Source organism: Mus pahari, chromosome 12 (genome assembly GCF_900095145.1).
Source record: "Mus pahari chromosome 12, PAHARI_EIJ_v1.1, whole genome shotgun sequence".
NCBI classification, from domain to species: Eukaryota; Metazoa; Chordata; class Mammalia; order Rodentia; family Muridae; genus Mus; species Mus pahari.
In genome coordinates this window covers 83,025,031-83,034,846 of record NC_034601.1, presented here as the reverse complement: position 1 = coordinate 83,034,846, position 9,816 = coordinate 83,025,031, and positions in this window count along the sequence as shown.

Below are 9,816 nucleotides of genomic sequence, written 5' to 3'. Positions count from 1 at the left end.
GAAGGAAGGATGGAAGGAAGGAAGGAAGGAAGGAAGAAGGAAGAAGGAAGGAAGAAGGAAGAAGGAAGGAAGAAGGAAGAAGGAAGGAAGGAAGAAGGAAGGAAGGAAGGAAGGAAGGAAGGAAGGAAGGAAGGAAGGATATGGGTTATACTTCCCAACCCCTCTAGCCTGTGTCAACAGGCAGCAGCAGGAGGCTGTTTTGCTGGATCGAGGAACAGAGTACGTCACTTTTATTTAAAAACATGATTTCTTTGTTATTTTATGTGTTGATATCTTGCCAGCATGTAAGTCTGTATGTGTGTCAGATCTCCTTGTAACCGGAGTCACAGACAGTTGTGAGCTGCTGTGTGGGTGCTGGGAATTGAACTCAGGTCCTCTGGAAGAGCAGCCAGTGCTCTTATCCTCTGTGTTTTCTCTCCAGCCCCCCCCCCCCCATTTCACTCTTAAAATCATGGCTGATAAGCAATTCCTGTCACTCATCCATCCCTACGTTTCCAAGAATTAGAACAGAGCAAAACATTCTTTACTGTGAAAATCTGCCGATGGTGTCCAACCTTTGTCTGATGGTTTCTGGAGTTCTATGGCCCCAGGGTCACTACAAACATCAATATCTCTCTGTGAAAGGCAGAGAAGTATTGTGGTCGGGGATCCTTCGGAAGAGCCTTGCCTGCTGACACCACCCACACTCTGGGGCGCCCTGAGCTGCATCACCAGCTTATAACTAGTAAAACAGGTGGCTGAGCCATCCCTAACCCCCACCCCTTCTCTCTCAAATCCCAGTGCTGTCCCCAATTGTCTCACTTTGCCTGCCTCTTAGCTTCTTCTTCACAGGTCTTCTGGGGCTTAGAGCCGGAAAGGACTTTGTGTGCACACAACAAGGTGTGGCCTTTATATTTATTCTGAATGCTGGAGAAGACAACAGTTAGAAGCATAGCTTGGAGCGGAGAAGCCTTTTAAAAGCACCTGTGTCTTGAGAACTCCATCAGGATACAGGTGTCAAAAGCTGGCTTGATGTCTGTACTACAGAGTTAGAAGCTGGAAGGTCAGTCTGGCCAAACCGCGTCTGGGCTGGGGGTGGGGAGGAGTCATATATGGCTGCCATAACAGTGCTAGAAACAGTTCTGAAGAAAAGGGGTAATGTATTTAATACTCTATTGATATTATTCTCTTGTGTGAAATGGGCTTGACATTGCAGGGTTACATATGAATAAACTGAGGCCCAGAAAGGTCACGATTCCCAGCACTGCAAGCTGTCCTGACCCAAACCCATTGTATGATGCCCAAGTCCATTCTCTTACTCTTTTGCTCTTCTGAGTTCGTTTCCAGCTCTGCTCTCTCCCTCCCTCTCAGTGCAGAACAGGGACTTTGTGGATATTTTGGCTGCCCCACATCTATGCTCCGTGTTCTCAGGGTCCTTCTTATGGAGTGTACTGTAGGTGGCAAAGCACGGGTCTCACTGAAGCCAGGAATGTGAGCTCTCGGCATTGTTTCCCTTGTTACTGGGGCTCTGCTCTGATTTCCTTTCTGTTGCTGTGAGAAAGCACCCTGACCAGAAAGACCACAGGGGAGGAGAGTGTTTATTCTTCTTGTTCCAGGTCAGAGTCCATTGTTGAGAAGTCAAGGCAGGAACTCAAGCAATTCACATCCCGACCCCAGTTAAGAGGAGAGAGAAGAGCTTACTTACCCATGCTGCCTGCCTGCATGCGTTCGGCTAACTCTCCTCACTCACCTCGTCCAGGGCCAGCTCGGGAAGTGGGGCCACCCACGTTCAGGGTGGGTCTTCCCACATTGATTAACAGTCAAGACAGTCCCCCACAGACAGGTCCACAAGTCTCAACCAAGACTCCCTTTCCAGAGTTAAAACTATCCAGTGCAGGTTCTAACAAGCTAGCCAATCAGATGTGACATCCTGGAATCCAACTTGGGACCCGCCCATGGTGAGAACTGGGGTCGCAAAAGGTCACTCCAGCTGAAGAAGCTGCAGCACCCACACTCAGAGGCAGAGTGGGTGGCCAACGGTCAGTTGTCGTCTCAGTACAGAGTACTAGGTAGAGCCAGGCAGAGGCGAGCTGGCCACAGGTGGCCACGGTGGGATAGAGGGGAGGCAGTCTTTTCAAGTTGATCACCTCTTTTCTATGACTTCCAGCTGGCTTGAGCTCCTCTAAGAAAATACCACAGACTGGGTGCCACAGACAACAGAGACATACTCCTTTTTCAGTTAAGAGAGCCAGGAAGTTCAGGATCAGGGTGTGGGCTGAGTTGGGTTCATTTAAGACCTCTCTCCGTGGCTTGCTCTACCTGCTCAAGGTGTCTTCACGAGATCTTTCCTCTGTCACTGATGTCTCCCAATTTTCTCTTTTAAGAATTTAGTGATCCAATTGAGTTGGATCAGGGCCAGCTAAACAGAATGATTTTAACTTAGCCACCTGTTTCCAAACTCCTTGTCCAAGAATAGGTGCATTCTGAGCTCCAAGAGTCAGCACTTCAATATATGATCAACCTGTAGAGGCACTGTGGGGGTGCTGGGAATTGAACTTGAGTCCTCTAGAAGAACAACAAATGCTCTTAACCACTGAGCCATTTCTCTATCCCTAGAGTTCAACCTGCAACAAGGCCAAATAATTTCATTTGTTATGCCTGCCCGGCATATCAAACAGGCTCACTAAGATATTTACATTGCTACTTACTCTTTACACTAACACATATTTGAAAAGCTGAGTCAGCACCTGGGGTGGGGCTGGGGAGGGGAGCACATAGATCTATAGACAAGACTCAGTACATAGCCTGGCTAAGCCCCTACTGGACCAGGAGGCCCCAGACTGTTCACTTGGCCAAGATGTTGATTCTAACACCAAACTAGCACCAAACCAGCCCCTGGGAAATGGAGGCTCAGACAAGGGGGAAGGTGCTTTCTCTAAGCTCTGTGTCTCAGTTAGGGTGTCACTGCTGTGAAGAGACACCAAGACCAAGGCAAGTCTTATAAAGGACACCGTTTAATTGGGGCTGGCTTACAGGTTCAGAGGTTCAGTTCATTATCATCATGGCGGGAAGCATGGCAGCATCCAGGCAGACACGGTGCTGGAGGAGGAACTGAGAGTTCTACATCCTGATCTGAAGGCAGACAAGAAGAGATTCTTCCACATTGGGCAGAGCTTGAGCATTAGGGTCCCTCAAAGCCTAAGGGGGTGAGAACCCTCTAAACTCAAGGACAGTAGCTGAACTATGAGTTCATCTAGGTTTTCCATAGATGAGATAACACTGGTTACAGTGGGTGAGACACAGATGAAAATCTATTTCACCCATTCTACGTGGAACTGTGTAGGAAAACCCTGGTCTCCACCCTGTGCACACCTCTGCCTACCCACACTTGTTGCTGCACTCATCACAATACCCTAGATGTGGGCCCAACAACAAATCACTGGGTAAAAGAAAGAGGGTTCACTTACACAATGGAACACTATTCAGCCAGAAAAATAATGGAGTCCCATCATTTTGGACATCACGGATTAACCTGAAAGGCACTTTGTATTAACTAAGGTAAGTCAGACTCAGAAAGACAAACACCAAGACCCAATATACAGTAAGAGAGAGAGAGAGAGAGAGAGAGAGAGAGAGAGAGAGACTTACAAGGTCTTCTAGAAGTACAGGAGAGTGGCTCTCAGAGAGTGGAAAGACAAGAGGGAAGAGAGCTAGGGCTTGTCGATGGGTAGGCATCACTCCAGGGAAGAATAGGTCTGCTGCTCTCCTGCCCAGTGGGGTGACTACAGTTAACATGTCCTGTGTAGCAAAATGTCTAGGGGGGTGGGGTGGGGTCTTTGAATGTTCTTACTACAGGGAAATCATCCAGTGTATGACATGGGAGCTTGTGAGGGTTTGTACCTGCTCAGCTCAGGGAGTGACACTATTAGAAGGTGTGGCCCTGTTGGAGTAGGTGTGTCACTGTGGGTGTGGGCTTTAAGACCATCATCTTAGCTGTCTGGAGGCCAGTGTTGTGCTAGCAGCCTTCAGATGAAGATGCAGAACTCTCAGCTCCCCCTGCACCATGCCTGCCTGGACATTGCCATGTTCCTGACTTGATGACAATGGACTGAACCTCTGAACCTGTAAGCCAGCCCCAATTAAATGCTGTCCTTATCAGAGTTGCCTTGGTCATGGTGTCTGCTCACAGCAGTGAAACCCTCAGACAGAGCTATACCTCCCACCCTAGTTTCATCACTGTGTAATAAATAGCATCCACCAAGACATCAAACCACCCCCCCTTTAAACGCATCCAACCATGACAGGTTGCTCTAAAGCCTGTTCTCAGTCAAGGGCCCCTCAGGTGCAGCCACCTTCACAGAACACACAAGTTAGTTCTTCTTAGACAAGAGGATAAGAAGCCCTGAAGCCCAGACTCTCAACATGGCCACCTCTGAGACTGGAAGGAGCCATAAACATGAAAGTGTTGGGAGCCATGGTACCCCGAGTTGTTAGAAAGTTGCATTGTGACCCAATTCTGCATTACTTGGGAGCCTGAGACCTGCTTGTCTTTAGGCTTCTGAAAGCTGAGCCCCTGACCTGCTCATAAGTCCTGGTCAAAAAGATCTACTCCAGAGCCCAGATTTCAAGATCCAACAAGGCAGCGGGGCCCAGAAATGGGAGCCTGGCCCTGTTGTTAGGGGTGGAACTGTATACCTTCCATCCCTGTGTTGAAATTATAACTGCCAGGAGTTCAGAGGGTGGCCTTATGTGCTGATAGTATCTGGCAGCTTTGTTGGCATGAAGGCATATGAAGGAGGACAGGGCCTTTAACCCACTGTGATGGTATCATCACAGGGAGGGACTGGAACACAGAGACAGGCACACGAGGAAAACACCACATGACGGTGAAGGCAGAGACTGTGGTGATGCTTCCACGGGCCAAAGAGATGCCTGCCGTCCATGGAAGCCAGGGGATACCCTCGTAGCTCCTGACAGCAGCTCAAGGATGCTCTTCTCAGGTCAGGACTGTCCAACAATGCTTCTCTGAGGTTTCAGACACTCTTCTTGTGCTGTTGTGACAGGGCAACCCATGGGAAGGAACGTGCCCAACTGTCGTGTCCCAGGGGTGTCTGCATGGTTCCAGTTAGGGAAGCCCCGGGAAATGCTTATTCATTGTGTTCTTTAGGGTATGGGCTCCCTGGAGAAGTGTCCTATACAGTCTGCCCAGTGTCCTGTGGCTGGGAGCAGGGTTAGGACATGTAGCATGTGCATGAATGTTGTATGTGTATGGTTGTATGTGCACATAGAAGGAACTATGGCTTGTGGTATTGCGGTGTGGTCAGTGTACAGATTTACTGTGTGTGGAATTGAGTATACGTGTGGTTTATGTGCATGAGACATGTGTGTAACGTGAATATGTGAATGTACTGTGTGTGCTCATATGCATGCGTGTGTGTGTGTGTGTGTGTGTGTGTATGTGTGTGTGTGTAAGAGTGTAGCATACAGGTATGTGATGTACGTGCATGGCATGTGTTCAATGGGGGTATGTGGAACATGTCTGCAGTGTATGCATACTTTGGCTCTGGGGTGAGCCAAGGATGCTGAGACAAGAGGCAACAGTCCCCACAATTTACTTCCCCTTCTCACCCCTCTCCACCGACCTCCCCAGCACACCACCTTCTCTGTTTATCACCAGTCAGCCTTGAGCAAAGAGGGCGGGGCTCCTCTCCACTTCCTCCTCCCCTTTCCTGCATCAGCCTTGGAGAGTGAGGTGAGTTGACAAGTTCACAGCAAGCGTTCAGCCCTGGACGGTTGTCCTAGGCAGGGTTTCTATTCCTGCACAAACATCATGACCAAGAAGCAAGTTGGGGAGGAAAGGGTTTATTCAGCTTACACTTCCACATTGCTGTTCACCGCCAAAGGAACACAGGACTGGAACTCAAGCAGGTCAGGAAGCAGGAGCTGATGCAGAGGCCATGGAGGGATGTTCTTTACTGGCTTGCTTACCCTGGCTTGCTCAGCTTGCTTGCTTATAGAACCCAGGACTACCAGCCCAGGGACGGCACCACCCACAGTGGGCCCTCCCCCCTTGATCACTAATTAAGAAAATGCCTTACAGCTGGATCTGATGGATGCATTTCCTCAATGGAAGCTCCTTTCTCTGTGATAACTCCAGCCTGTGTCAAGTTGACACACAAAAGCAGCCAGGACAACCATGTAGCAAAAGAAACATCCATCTGAAACCCCTGGGGCAGACCCTCCCACATCCATACCTCCCAAAAAGGCCACACCTAGTCACTAGAGTCCCCCATTCATAATGTATGCCTCTTTGGGCTCCCCAGATGGCATTCTACAAACAGGCCTCTCCAGGCCTCCCTGGCTTCAGCACAGAACCTACATGATAATGAGGTGTACCTCTTTGGGGTCTGAGCAAGCACTAGAATGTGTCCAGTGCTTTTGGAATTTTAAGCCCACAGTGTCTGGAAATGGGCCAAACATCAGACCCAGAGGCTGATTTCTAAACACACCAAGTCCAACCACAACGCTTGGACAAAGGTCTTGGAAATTATGCAGCCTCATGTGCCCCACCAGTAACTCATGAGCCTGCATATTTTGGGTCCTCCCTCTTCGAGCGGGGACTCCTTGCACGCAATGACACCAGGCCAGGGACAATGTTGTTTTCTAAAACATTGTTTCCTGTAATAGGTTGGGGGGTGGAATGCATGTGGGCCCCTAAACCCCCTCTCTTTCAGCATTCCCCAGTCAGAGGGGAGCGTTCTCAGTGGGCACCAGTGCTCCCTGAACCTCATCCGGAGGCAGGCACCCATCCCTGAAAGGCTTTGGGTCTGGCATGGTGATTTTTCCAGAACAGTGTGCTTCTCTGTCCGTGAGGAGCAGTGGCCCTGTTGCCAATCCAAATCATGGTAGGCGAGAGCCAGGGACCTCCAGATTCAGACGTGAGCTCCACTAAAGATCTGGCAGTATCGCTGTTCCAGAGAAAGAACGTAGGGGTTGAGACCACTTCCGGGCTCCCCTTTTTTTCCCCATCACTCCAGAACACTGAGATTAAACTACACTTGGCTAATTCACCCCAGTTGGCTGCATATAAATGAATCATTGTAGATTATGTGTGAGAGAGAAGGGTTCTGAGTTCATGGCCATCTGACTACAAGCGGGAATGTATTTTCTTCTCCCCATGAGGCATTAGAACGAACGCTCTCTGAGGATCAAGTGGCTGCATGAGGCAGTTCAACGGTTCAATGGTCCAGTGTGCGCTGAGCAGAATAGAAGGCATGGACAGAGGAGAAAAGAACATTCAACTATGGGATCTAGGGGACAGACAGAGCCACTGAGCAAGCAGGCACTGCATGCTGGCAGGCTGGGAGCAAGCAGGACCCTACCCACATCCCCAAAGGGAACTCCTCACGCACGGGGGCTGGGAAAGAGGCATAAGGAAGAAGGACTTGACTCTGATGATGCTCAGAAACCACGGCAAGTGTTTCCACTCTGGACAGCAGGTCTGTCTCCGTGGCTTCCTAAGAGGTGCCAGTCAGCTGTATGCCATGTCCTCTGGCAGCCAACACAGCACTGACTCCTGTAGTCCTGTGAGCATCTGTGGGGATTCAGCAGGGGAAGTGTCAGAGGGGACCAGAATAAGGAAGCAGCCAGCCACTGTGGCTCTCCAAGGGAAATTGGCTGCTCCAGGACCAGCCCCTAAGCCAGACACAGGAAGGTTCATTATCCAACAACCCCCCCCCCCATCGCTGGCGAGAATGCAAAATGACATGGCCACTGTGATCCATCAACACCACAGAAACAGACTTACCATGTGACCCAGCAGTCTCACCCTTAGGTACATATCCAAGAGGATGGAAAGCAGGTGTTCAAACGGAAATTCCCAGAGGTGCAGCCACAGCAGCACATACCACGGTATCCAAAACACATAAACAATCCAGACGTTTACTAACAAGTGACATCTTGTTAGTAAAAAGAATAATAGCTGGGCAGTGGTGGCACACGCCTTTAATCCCAGCACTCAGGAGGCCGAGGCAGGCAGATTTCTGAGTTTGAGGCCAGCCTGGTCTACAGAGTAAGTTCCAGGATAGCCAGGGCTACTCAGAGAAACCCTGTCTCAAAAAAACAAAGGAGGAGGAGGAGGAGGAGGAGGAGGAGGAGAAGAAGAAGAAGAAGAAGAAGAAGAAGAAGAAGAAGCCTACGATGGAATATTATTCAATCCAAAAGAGAAGTGCAGCCAAGTGTGGTGGCACACGCTTTTAATCCCAGCACTTGGGAGGCAGAGGCAGGCGGATTTCTGAGTTCTAGGCCTGCCTGGTCTACAAAGTGAGTTCCAGGACATCCAGNGCTATACAGAGAAACCCTGTCTTGAAAAACGAGAGAGAGAGAGAGAGAGAGAGAGAGAGAGAGAGAGAGAGAGAGAGAGAGAGAGAGAGAGAGAGAGAGAGAGAGAAGTGCTAGACTGCCCCCCCACCTTGTCACTGGGCATGCCCCTTTCTTGCTACAGACACACCCAGCCTTGAGACAGTCAACCCCTTGGCAGAGGCCTCAGGACCTAATATAGCAGACTGTAGACCTTGTAGTGTTCCTGCAAGAACACTGTCCCTCTGCAGATCAGGATGCAGCAAGGGGCATCAAGATTAACACATAAGAAGCCAGAAAAGCTGGAAACCCTTCCCAATGAGGGCTGCATGTGATAAATCAGAGCATGCATGAGAAACCCCTGGGCTCTCTGAACATGGGAAAACATGGATGCCACCCATGTGCGCAATCTACAGAGGATCGGGATTCTCACAGCTTGACGGCTTCAAGTCTTGGTCCTGTTCCGTGTCTGTAGCTCACTCCCATTCTCCAAGGAGCGTTTTTTTCTTCTTTAATAGATAGGAGTAGTTCTATCACTATCCTCATGGGTCTGATTCTGTGATCTGGGATGCCAGAACCTGGACGTCCAAGCAGGTATGCTCTGGCCTCTGAGCTGCAATTCTAACACTGTCTGCCCCTTGAACTTTCATCTCAGGCCCAAGCTTGGCATCCCTGGCTGAAACCTCTGTGCCAGCACACAGCTCCAGTCTATGGCTGCGTGAGCTGAGGGGTGATACCAGAGACACCGTGAGCATGATTTCCCAGGTCTTCCCAGAAAGCCCAGTGCCCACAGACAGGGGGGATGCGAAGATGGAATTCAAGTCAAGGTCATAAAGCCAGGACCTAGGGCTTAGGGATCAGCTGCTTCCCCCATCACCTGGCCGTGTCCTTCCATAAAAACCTCAAGAACCCAATTACCCTCAGATAGAACCATGTGGGTTCTGTGTGTGTAACTGGAGTGGTCGGAAGCTTTTACCCAGTAAAGCCTATGCAATCATCCTCCCCCCCCCAAAAAAAAGTTTCAGTTTTTTTTATTGTAAGATTTCACTGGGCTGGAGAGATGGCTCAGTGGTAAAGATCACTACTGCTTCTCCCGAGGTCCTGAGTTCAATTCCCAGCACCTACAAGGAGCATGGAGGTTCACACCTGTCTATAACTGTAGTCCCATGGGCTCTGACACCCTCTTCTGGTATACAAACTTACATGCATGCACACATAGATACACACACAAACAAACCTTTTTTAAAAAAATTCTTTGAAAGACTTCTTATCCAAGCATTTTGGGTAAGAACTCACCCTGCTGTTTGTTATAATCAGCCTAAGCCAGTTAATACAGGATGGGAAAAGATGGTTCTCGAGTGAGGGGGGAATATCACATAATCAGACAGTAAGCCTGAGATCATTTAGAATTCCAGGAGAGCTACACTAACCCCTGCCAAGGGCAGACCCCGGTGACCTGACATGATCCCGCTGGTCCTC